Below are 11,854 nucleotides of genomic sequence, written 5' to 3' on the forward strand. Positions count from 1 at the left end.
GCTTTGGTCATTTTCCAAATTGAGATAGCATTAATAATTGTCCCCAAACCATGGTTCTATGCTAGGTGTTAGCTCTCTCTTCCAGACAGCTTTATTGAGGTATAATTGGGATACAATAAGTTGCATATATTTAAAGTGTACCATTTGATACATTTTGACACGTATACATCCATAAAACCATCGCCAAAAATCAAGATAGTAATAATATACATCATCCCCAAATTTCCTTGGGTCATATAGTAGGAGTATGTTTAATTTTTTAAGAAACAGCCAAACATTTTTCCAAAATGGTTATACATTTTGCATTCCCACCAATAGTATATGAGACTTCCAATTACTTCATATAGTCACCCACCCACATTTGGTTGGCCAGCCTTGTTACTTTTAGCATTCTAGTAGACATGTAGTAGATTTTCGCTGTAGTTTTATCTTGTATTTCCCTAATGTCTCATGATATCCAACACCTTTTAAAAAACAGTTTTTTAGAGAAGTTTTAGATTCGCAGCAAAATTGAGTGGAAAGTACCGAGGGTTCCTGTATACTCCCTGATCCAACATGTGCACAACCTCCCCCAGTATCAACCAGAGTGCCACATTTGTTACAATTGATGAACCTACATTCACACATCATTATCACTCCAAGTTTCTAGTTTACACGAGGGTATGGCTTGATGTACAAATGTATAGTGTTTTGACAAATGTATAATACCCATCATTAAAGTAACACGCAGAATAATTTCACACCCTAAAAATCCTGTGTTTTACCTATCCATCCTTCCCCTTACATCTCCAACCGGTGGCAACTACTGGATCTTTTTATGGTCTCTATGGTGTTACCTTTTCCAGAATGTCATATACTTGGAATCATACAATATGCAGCCTTTGACAGATTGATTTCTTTCACTTAGTAATACGCATTTAAAGTTCCTTCATGTCTCTTCGTGGCTTGATAGCTAATTTCAATTAGCGCTAAATAATTTCCCACTATCTGGATATACCACATTTACCCATTCACCCACTGAAGGGCATCTTGGTGGCTTCCAAGTTTTGGCAATTATGAATAAAGCTGCTATTAACATTTGTGTGCAGATTTCTGTGAAGACATAAGTTTTCAACTCATTTCAATGTATATACTAAGGAGCATGATTGCTGGATTATATGGTAAGACTATGTGTAGTTTTGTAAGAAACTAAAGGCAGCCAAACTGTCTTCCAAGGTGGCTGTACCATTTTGGCATTCCCACCAGCAACAAATGAGAGTTTTTGTTGTTTCGCATTCTTGCCAGCATTTGGTGGTGTTGGGGTTTTGAATTTTTGTATTCTAATAGAGCTGATTGTTGTTTTAATTTGTATTTCCCTGGTGACATGATGTGGAGCATCTTTTCATATGCTTATTAGCCACCTGTACATCTTTTTTGAAGTGTCTGTTAAGGTCTTTGTCCCACTTTTAAATCTGGTCGTTTGTTGTCTCATTGTTGAGTTTTAAAGAGTAGTTGTTTATTTTGGAAAATAGTCTGCTTTGATCTGAATGTGTACCACCAAAATTCATATTGCTGAAACCCTAATCTCTAATGATGGTATTGGGAGGTGAGGGTTTGGGGAGGTGACTAGTCATGAGAGAGAACCCTCACGATTGAGATTACTGCCCTTACAAAAGCGGCCCCCAGAGCTCCTTAGCCATGCTGGCACCTTTCTTGGACTCCCCAGCCTCCAGAACTGTGAGAAATTAATGTTTGTTTATAAGCCACCGAATTTATGGTGTTTTTATAATAGCCTGAATGTTCTAAAGCAGTCCTTTATCAGATACATCTTTTATAAGTATTTTCTAGCTTGTGGCTTGTCTCCTCATTCTCTTGATGAACACTATTTACATCTGCTTATTGGCCAGTCATGTATCTTCTCTGATGAAGTGTGTGTTCAAATCTTTAGTCTATTTCTTTGCATTGCATCTTTTGTAATTGTTGAGTTTGAGAGTTCTTTATATGTGCTCTGGATACCAGTCCTTTATCTGATATATGCTTTGCAAATATTTTCTCCCAGGTTGTTTCTTGTCTTTATTCTTTTAATAATAAGTTTTTTGTTTTGATGAAGTACAGTTTATCAATTTGTTCCTTTATGTACTGTGCTTTTGATATTGTATCTAAGAAATCTTTGCGGGGTCACCTGCCTGCCTAAGTCGGGTAAGCGTCTGCTTTCAGCTCAGGTCATGATCTCAGGGTCCTGGGATGGAGCCTCACATTGGGCTCCCTGCTCAGCGGAGGGTCTGCTTCTCCCTCACTCTTTGCCCCTTCTCCTGCTCGTGCTCGCTCTCTGTCTCTCAAATAAATAAAATCTTTTTTTTAAAAAAAAATCTTTGCCTCACCCAATTAGGCATAAGGTGACAAACATCTCCTATTTTCTTTTAAAAGTTTATGGTTTTAGGTTTTGTGATTGTTTTTAATTTTTGATGTGGTGTAAGGTATGGTTCCAAGTTCTTTTTTGTTGTTGTTTTGCATATGGTTGTCCAATTGTTCCAGCATCGTTTTTTTAGAAGGCTATCCTCTTTTCATTATATTGTCTTTGTGCCTTTATCAAAAACCAATTATCCACATATGTGGAGGCTTATTGCTGGACTCTGTTCTGTTTTATTGCTCTATTTGTACAAAATGCTGTATTTTTTCCCTCTCATTAAACTTTTGTTTTAATGGGTCTCAAAATTCTGTGACAGATTTTTGGTCAAGTTGTTTCCATTAAAAAGTACTGATTTTAAAAACTAATAACTTAAAACTGCGACACACAAAAAAGCAAATGGTCCACAAAACATTCTCCTTTCCTTCTGAAGTTTTTATGCCTTATTATCATTAACCAGTCTTTTACTATTAAACTTAATTGGCCAATTGACACAAACAGTTCTGAGACCGTTCTTCCACCACTGATTAAGACTGGGGCGGCAGGTATTGGGGATAATATTCATTTAGCCTTCTGAGCTTTCTGCGCAGACTTGGTGACCTCGGCAGCTCCAGCTGCCTTCTCGTCCACTGCTTTGATGACACCCACAGCAAGCGTCTGTCTCATGTCACAGCAGAACGGAGGAGGGTAGTCAGAAAAGCTCTCAACATACATAGGCTTGCCCAGATCCATATCAACAATGGCAGCATGAGCAGATTTCAAGAACTTGGGACCATCTTCCAGCTTTTTTCCAGAACGACAATCTGTCCTCTCCTTCAGCTCAGCTAACTTGCAAACAGTGTGAGCTGTGTGACAGTCCGGCACAAGGGTATATCCAGCACTGATCTGGCCTGGATGGTTCATGATAATCACCTGAGCTGTGAAGCCAGCTGCTTCCATTGGTGGGTCATTTTTGCCCTCATCAGCCACATTGCCACGACAAACATCTTTGACAGATACATTCTTGACATCGAAGACCACATTGTCCCCAGGCAGAGCCTCACTCAAAGCTTCATGGTGCATTTCAGCAGACTTTACTTCAGTTGTAACATTGGCTGGAGCAAAGGTGACCACCATGCCAGGCTTAAGAACACCGGTCTCCTCTCGGCCCGCAGGGACAGTACCAACACCACCAATTTTGTAGACGTCCCAGAGAGGCAGACGCAAGGGCTTGTCAGTTGGATGAGCTGGTGGCAGAATGCAATCCGGAGCTTCAGGCAGTGTGGTTCCACTGGCGTTCCCATCTTTACAGGTGACTCCATCCCTTGAACTGAGGCACGTTAGCACTTGACTCCAGCATGTTGTCACTTTCCCAGCCAGAAACTGGTACAAAATGCTACTGTGTCGGGGTTATAGTCAATTTTGTTGATGTAGGTGCTGACTTCCTTAATGATTTCCTCGTGTCTCTTCGTGCTGTATGGTGGCTCAGTGGAATCCATTTTGTTAATACCAACAATTAGTTGTTTTACACCCAGTGTGTAAGCAGAAGGGCATGCTCACGGGTCTGCCCTTTCCTGGAGACACCTGCTTCAAATTCACCAACACAGCAGCAACAATCAGGACAGCACAGTCAGCCAGAGACGTGCCTGGAATCATGTTTTTGATAAAGTCTCTGCGTCCTGGGGCATCAATGATGGTCATGTAACACTTGGGGGTCTCAAATTTCCACAGGGAGATATCAGTGGTGATACCACGTTCATGCTCAGCTTTCAGTCGATCCAAGACCCAGGTGCACTTGAAGTAGCCCTTTTCCCATCTCAGCAGCCTCCTTCTGAAATTTTTCAGTAGTTCTTTTGTCGATCCCACCACATTTATAGATCAGATCGGGTAGATTTGCCCGAATCAATGTGTCCAATGACAATGATGTTGACGGGAGTCTTTTCCTTTCCCATTTTGGTTTAGGTTGAGTGGTGGTTTTCGTGACAACTGTGTTCTGGCAGCAAACCTGTTGCGAAAAAGCCAAAATGCTGTTTTTATTGCTGTTAGCTTCATAATAATTCTTGAAACGAGGTAGAGTTAGGCCTCCAGCTTTGTTCTTATTCAGAGTTATTTGGGATATTCTGCATCCTTTACCTTTCCATTGGAATTTTATAATTAGTTTCTCAATTTCTACGAAAAATAAAACCACCTGGGATTTTATGATTGCATGAAATTTGAGATGCAAAGAAAATCTTAACAATGTTGAGTTTTATGATGCATGAACGAGGTGTATCTCCTTATTTGCTTAGACTGTCTTTATTTGGTCTTAGCAATATTTTGTAGTTTCTAGTGTTAGTGGTCTTTCCCATCCTTTGTTAGATTTATCCCAACATATTTCATATTTTTGATGCAATTGTAAATGGCATTTTTAAAATTTCAATTTCTCATTATGTATTGCTAGTACATAGAAATAGGATTGATTTTTGTATAATGATATGGAATCCTGCATTCTCTTTTTAAGATTTTATTTTTAAGCAATCTCTGTACCCAACATGGGACTTGAACTTACAACCCTGAGATCTAGAGTTGCCTGCTCTACAGACTGAGCCAACCAGGTATCCTTGAATCCTGCATTCTTGCTAAACTCACCAGTTTAGATGTCCATGATCTTTTGCTTTTTTTTTTTTTCTTTTGCCTGAATGCTATGGCTAGAACCTTCAAAAAAATGTTGAATAGAAGCAGTAAGAGTGGATATCCCTGTCTTAATCTTAGGGAATTCAGTTTTTCCTCTCTAAATATGATGTTAACTGATGCTTTTCCCGCATCAGGTTGAGGAACTGTCCTTCTGAAACACTGATGCTATTAAGTTGAAATTTTTACTGAAATGACATGTCCTTCTCTTTGCTGAGAGTGTTTTTCAGGAATGCACGTTTAATTTTGTCAGATGCTTTTTCTTTTTCAATCTGTTAATATGATTAATTACATTGATTTTTTAATATTAAACCAACCCAGCTTTCCTGGGATAAACCCCACGAGACCCATGTTGTGTTTCCCCTTTAATATGTTGTTGGATTTCAGTTGCTAAAATTTTGAGAATTTTTGGATATATCTTCATGAAGGATACTGGTCTGGTGTCAGAGTCCTGCTGGCTTCATTGCGTGGGTTGGAAGATTACCTCCTCTTCAATTTTTTGAGGAGTTTAAGTAGAATTAGTATTATTTCTTCCTTAAACATTTAGTAGTACTATGTCTTTCCTTAAACTTAAAAGTGAAGGTAGCTGGACCTGGAGTTTTCTTTGGGGGAAGTTCTATAACTACAATTCCATTTCTTTAATAGATACAGGGTTATTTGAGTTATATATTTTTTTCTTTAGTGAGCTTTGTTACTGTGTCTTTTAGTGCATTTTCCCATTTCACCTAAGTTGTTGAATTCACTGGCATAAAGATGTTTGTGATAGTCCCTTTATTATCCCTTTAATAGGTATAGATACAATCTGTAGTGACGTCACCTCTCTCATCCTGATATTGGTAATTTGTGTCTTTTCTATTTCTTAATCAGTCTGGCTAGAGGCTTGTCAATTTTATTGATCTTCTCAAAGAACTAGAGAGTTCTTTATTTTTGAAGACTCTTACTGTCAAATTGAATCTATTGTGCTAAAATCCTACTGCACTAGAGCCGTACATACCCTGGAAGCACTCTATTGATATCTGTTGAATGAACCAATGAATGAAAAAAAAAAGCAGCATTGATTTCAGCATGTAAGGTTATTGTAATATTACCACTATTTTAGATACCAGCCATTTCCTTATCTCTTATGTCAGTACTTTAGTACTGGTAAGATATAACTGAGCAGAATCTCCAGCAGCCAGATTAAATGCTTTGACCCAAGTGAAGGCTAATAAAGGGAGGTGAGGCAGGCAGCTAGCATCGAGAAGGGAGAGAATCTTGAGACAATAAGGAAAATAGATAGAGGCTGAAGACACAGTGGAAGTATAATAAAACTGTAAGTCAGGAATTTTGGGATACTAAACTAGCGATTTGGGATGAAAGAGTATAAATTCTGACAATAGGAAGTGAAGGTCAGATAAAGTGTAATCCAAGAATGATTACCCATGTCATTTCAGTAAAAATTTCAACTTAATAGCATCAGTGTTTCAGAAGGATATTTGAGAAATACTCAGATGTTAGAGGAAAAAAGACATATAAATCAACTTAGGTAAATTATGAAAAACAGTATTTCTATTTATACTCCCCACTTAAAAAATAATACATTGGACTTATTATATCTACATTAGCAGGAAGATCTTAAGATATCTGGTCAAAAGAACCACAGAAAGGTCATGACATACCTCAGTGGGAAAAAGCAGAAGTCTCTCATTGCTTTTACCAGGCTGCAAAAGCAACACTGACCTCACTAAACTTGAGTTCGTCTCTGTACTAGCTGGCCACCGTGACCTTGGGCTTGCATGATCCCTGTGCTTTTTTTGTTTTAGACGTTTTGGGGTTTTTTAATGTTCAAACTGCACACATTTAAAGTGCACACTTATATTTATATTTAATACACACATAAAACCATCACCACAACCAAATTAATGAACACGTCCATAACTGCCAAAAGTTTACTTGGGCTCCTTTGTAATCTCTCAGTCCCACCCTATCCCCTACATACTCCTCACCAAGTTTCCAGGGAACCGATTTGCTTTCTGTCACTATACATCGTATTTCCTAGAACTTTATATAAATGGAATCATAAAGTGTTTGTACTTTGCCTTGCTTCTTTCACTCAGCATAATTATTTTGAAATTCATCCGTTTTGTTGTCCGTATCATCACATGTTCTTCTTCTTGTTGGGCTGTCTTCCTTTCTGGGGATATGGGACAGTTTATCCATTCACCAGTTGATAGACATTTGTGTTGTTTGAAGTTTTTGCTGCTGCCATGTGTGGAACATTCTTTCACTTCTCTTGGCTAAGAATCAATGGGTGGAATGGCTGGGTCATATAAGTTTAACTTTTTAAGAAATTGCCAAAATTTGTCCAAAGTAGTTGTACCATTTTGTACTCTTACCAGTACGGTGTGAAAGTTCTAGTTCCACCACATTCTCTCCAACACTTTCATGGTGGACAATTTTGCAGTATCTATTGAGATTAAAAATGCACATATACTTTGATCCAGTAATTCCACTTCTAGGAATTTATCGTACAGGTATTCTCACACATGTGTGAAAGGACATATATGTATAAGGCTATTAGTTGCAGCATTGTTTGTAATAAAAATTAGAACTAACCAAAATGTCCCATCATTATGGGGCTAGATAAACAAATTGTGGTATATTGGTATAACAGAATACTATGTAGCTGCAAAAATAATCAGGAAGCAAAGATGTTTTTGGAAGGATAACCCTAACCCTAACACTGCTTTTCTCTGGGAAGGGGAAAGTAAGGCACAGAGGTGGGAGATTGTCATATAGTCTTGCGTCTTTTCTGTTTTGAACCATATGGATGTATTACCCACCGAAAAAATAGATTTAAAACTTTTTAAATGTCTCTGAAATTAAACCAGTCATTAAAAGCAGAATTTTAGAATCGGAAACCTTTCACTTTATAGGTAATAATAACTGACACTTAGGAAGGTCAAGTGCTTTGCCATGTTCAAATAGTTAGCTGGTATACAATGAGTGCTTATAAGTCTTATTAGGGAGAATCCCAGACCCGTAAGTTCTCCTTGTAGTCATTTAAAATGATGTCTTTGTTAAAAATGCAACCATTATTCTCAGGGAGCAGAAGCTTCATAAGACAGCACTAATGTAATGAAACAAATACTGGACTTGGAAGCCAGGAGAAATGGGCTGGTGTCCTAATTCTAATTCTGCTATTTATTATTACCTTGACCATTTGGAACTGGTTTCCTTATGTGTCAAAACAAAATAGCAATGCTTTTCTCATAGGGCTGAGATAATATGCATGGACCTTGACTCACTGATAACGGTACTGAGTTCCATCAGTTATCTTCACCTTACTGGGCAGTAGTTCATTAGCTGTTTTTTTCCAAATTATAAAATATGTCAAATATAGTAAAGGATTGAGAATAATATGATAAACACTGAGGTTATCAAATCTTAGCATTTTGTCATATTTGCTTTACATCTTTTTGGAGGAGGGAATAAACGCCCCTGTATACCCTCCCCTGTTCCTTTCCCTATTCTCCAGAGAAAACCATTCCTGAATTTGGGTATTCATCATTCACGTTCATGTTTTTATACTTACGGCTACATAAACAAAATCAATGTATTGTTTTGCATCCTTAAATTTTGTAAAGATGTATGTATTATTTGGCAACTTGCTTTTTTCACTCGTTTTTGAGATTTATTCATGTTGATATATTTAACTCAGTCCATCTATTTTAACCGCTCTGTAGTACTGCAGTTAATTAGTTAGCCGTAATTTATTTATCCATTGTTCTATTCATGGGCATTTAAGATGTTTGGTCAACACAAATCATGCTCCAAAGAATAGTCTAATACAGATCTCCTCGAGCATATGCAGATTTTCTCTAGGATATACGAACTGTTGGGTCAAAGGGGGTGTTCCCCTACATCTTTACTAGGTAATGTCAAATCCAAATAGACATATTAATTTACACTTGCATGCAGTACATGGGTGTTCCCATTTCTTTACATACTTTCTAATGCTTGGGATTGCTAGACAATAAAAAATCTGTGTGACATCATTAATCATTAAGGAAATGCAAATTAAAAGCACAATGAAATACCACTACGCACCTGTTAGAATGGTTAAAAAAAAAAAAAAAGGCCCAATATATCTAGTGCTGACAAGGATGTAGTACAACTTAATTCTTGTGTATCACTGCTGGGAATGCAAAAATCATACAGCATACAATTCCACAACCTTACTCCTAGGTGTTTACCCAAGGGAAATGAAAACATATGTCTACACAAAAGCCTTTATGTGTATATTTATAGTGGCTTTATTAATAATTATTAAATGCCTTAGAAAGCTTTTAATTTCAAGAGAGATTTAGTTTAGGTTTTGAGAGCAGGTCTGGATAGGGATCCAAGACCAAGAAAATTTCAGAGAGCAGTTACCACTTGGTGGGCAAAGTGCCCCATCAAAGGAAAACCACCAGTGAAGTCTGAGTGCATTCAAAACTGTTTTGTCAAAGCTTAGTTATTACAGGGCCGGTCTTGGAGATAATGACTACATCAAGGAAATGGTTAATTCTAAAAATCACTTATGGACAGCCAAGGCACATTCATCCTTGGAAACCAGGAGAAACTTCAGCAGTTTCTTATCCTCCATAAAAACATTTGGGGACCGAAAAAATCTTCTCTGGAGGGTAATAAATTCGTCTCGGAATATAGTGGAAGAGAAACTAGTTGTAAGATTTGCAGGCAAAGTACAGGATGCCTAGTTAAATTTCAATTTCAGGTAAATCATTTTTATATAGGACATACTTATACTAAAAAATTATCGGTCTGAAATTCAAATTTAGCTGGGTGTCCTGCATTTTTATTTGCTAAATCTGGCAACTTGAAGTGGTGAGACTCTTGAATCAGACTGTCTTGTTTAATATAACTTAGCCTTGAGAAGAAATCCAATTAACTGTGCAGAATAATCATTTATTATATTTACATGGAAGTTTTAAGTTTTTCACAATAGAACTTTTCAAAATGAATTTTAGTGATACAGGTTACAAAATGAAGATAGTTTCATAATTATGTTCACTGTAAATTCCAAAATTATAAACACTGCCCCTGTAATTGTTTAAAAAGATAAAATGGGTCTAACATGAATATATGAAAAGGATTTTTTGTGCTTAACAAGAAAAACATCATTTGGTTTTGTAATAAAATGTAAATAACTAAAAAAAAATTTCTGCGTGAAAACACTAAGCATATATTAGAAATTCTCCCATTAGCGCAGACCTCATCTGAAGAGTCCTTCAACCTTCACTAATGATGAATGCCATCACATTCTGTAGTCTTCCTGGAACAGGATAAAAAAATCTGTGTGTAACTACATGGAGTAATGGAAGAGTGAAGAAGAAATGAGGAGGGGAAAAAAACTCATCAGTTTAAGAATACTCTGAGTTAGGGATTAGACAGTTTAACAGGTCTACTTTACACTTTTTAAATGATATTTTACCGTTATCACCTTGTGAAAAGAACCACAAAGGTAATTTATAAAGTCTGGCTTATACATAAGAATCACTGGTAAAAAACAGAAACAATAGCATTTCAAAAGTAACTTAAACATAGTTTTGACCATCTTACTGTGTATTACTAGAGGCTGGATCAGGCACTTTGTGGGCTACAAGTATGACTAAGTACTTAAAGAGCTAACATCTAGTAAAGTAGAAAGACAATGCGTAAGTAAACATGATACAGGGTAAGTTGTCAAGTAAAATAATAGATTGAAAATGCTATGAGAGCATAAAAGGAGGAGGTGGTGGTGGTAAGTCTGCAAAAGCTTCATGGAAAGTGGCTCCGGAGATAGCTCTGGACAAGTAGAGATAGAGTGGTGGGGGAAACAGAGGAACAAGAGGCAGAGGTGGGCAGGTGCAGTGTTTGGGTTTAAGGAAGCGAAACTGCTTTGAATACATGATTTGGGAAGAATTATTTACAAAATGAATGGCTCTGCATGACCTGGCTCCTGCCTTTCCTACCTCAAGTCTATTCCTGCCCTGGCTCATTACCTCTTAGCCCCATGTGCCTGGAGCGCTTTACTCTCCCATCTCTCTTCTCCCATTTGCTTAGCCAATTCATTATGTTCACTGGGGCTCGGTTTTACTGCTGCTTTCTCTGCCAAGCCTTCATTGACCACCCTTGCCTTCCAAGTTCCTCGCTGGGCTCCTAGATCGTATGTCATGGCCCCTGTGCGTAATCTACCACATTAGATTATACATTGCTTAGAGACAGGGACCTTTTTCTGTCTTGTTCACTGTTGTAACTTCTGGGCCTTATTAGCACAGTGCCTGGCACTTAGCAGATAACCGATAAATTGCTGATGAATAAATTCTGGTAATAGTTTTTATATGTGTTTGAATATAGCTTCAAATGCTTTCACAGTGTTGACAGGTCAAATTACAGGGCTTATAAGAAAGGTATATTTTAGGACTTATAAGAAAGATATATAAACAAATTAATAGTTTAACCCATATGGATTTCCGTAATTTAAAGCAATTTTATGGAAGACATAATATGTATATGCTAAGTACAAACATGTTTCTTAGTGAAGGACAGGAAAACTAGAAACACAATAAACAATGAAAGCACACAGTGGAATAGTGAAACAAATCTCCATAATCTTCAAGAACTTAACTTTATAGATAGCACCTTCTACTTTAGATATTAAAGACTGTCTTTATACTTTCACTTTTTTAGTCACATGCAAGCACTATCCAAAATTTTAGCTAAACTCAAAATATGCCTAGTTTTGAATTTAATACTTAATATTCACTTACTTTCATAATCCTCTCCAGCTCCAAAATA

At 37.2% G+C, this 11,854-nt stretch overlaps 1 pseudogene; it reads right to left on the minus strand.

The window, feature by feature from the left end:
- Positions 1-2,812: 2,812 nt before the first annotated feature.
- LOC148107665 (elongation factor 1-alpha 1 pseudogene) lies at positions 2,813-3,517 on the minus strand (annotated as a pseudogene).
- Between the last annotated feature and the right edge of the window lie 8,337 nt (positions 3,518-11,854).

The sequence above is a fragment of the Ursus americanus genome, chromosome 26 (genome assembly GCF_024610735.1).
Source record: "Ursus americanus isolate L20-20 chromosome 26, mUrsAme1.1.p, whole genome shotgun sequence".
NCBI classification, from domain to species: Eukaryota; Metazoa; Chordata; class Mammalia; order Carnivora; family Ursidae; genus Ursus; species Ursus americanus.